Here is a 583-nt window from a genome sequence, read left to right as displayed (position 1 = left end):
CCGCGGCTCCCCAGAAAGTGCAGCTGTGGGGGCAGCACTCGGGGGCAGGCTCCCCTGAGAACCACAGCCCTGGGGCAGCGAGGCCTCTGAGCGCTGGGGTCCAGGTTTGAGGGGGTCCACGGCCCGCGTGGCGGAGGGGCCGGCTGGGGAGGTCCTGCCCTGGGCCCTGGCACCCTGTCCCCCGCTCCTGCCCCAGCTCAGCCCCAGCGTGGCCGCAGCCCAGCCCTAGCGCGGCCCCCCGTGTGTCCTGGCCCCAGGCCTCCCCCAGGTCTGGCTACCGGCAAGGCCCAAGACGACTTCCTCCAGAAGCTGCCTCCCCAGGCCGTCCCTGGCTGGGGAGGGTGTGTCAGGCTCCGGTGGGGCACCGGGGGGCCAGACAAGCCTGGGCCAGGGCGAGGGTACATTCCTGCTCCCCGAGCCTGCGGGGAGGGGGTTCCCAGAAGCGCGGGGAGGCCTGGCCAGCAGCCCGCGGGGAGAGCCCCCGGCACTTCCTGCTTGGCAAGAGGGCGCAAGGCAGCAACAACTGTGTGTGCCCGCCCTCCTGGGCACCCCCCTCCTGGGCACCCCCCGACTCCCCCTCCTG

Source organism: Bison bison, unplaced genomic scaffold (genome assembly GCF_000754665.1).
Source record: "Bison bison bison isolate TAMUID 2011002044 unplaced genomic scaffold, Bison_UMD1.0 scf7180017845295, whole genome shotgun sequence".
Lineage (NCBI taxonomy): Eukaryota > Metazoa > Chordata > Mammalia > Artiodactyla > Bovidae > Bison > Bison bison.
Note: the sequence above shows the minus strand (reverse complement) of the source record.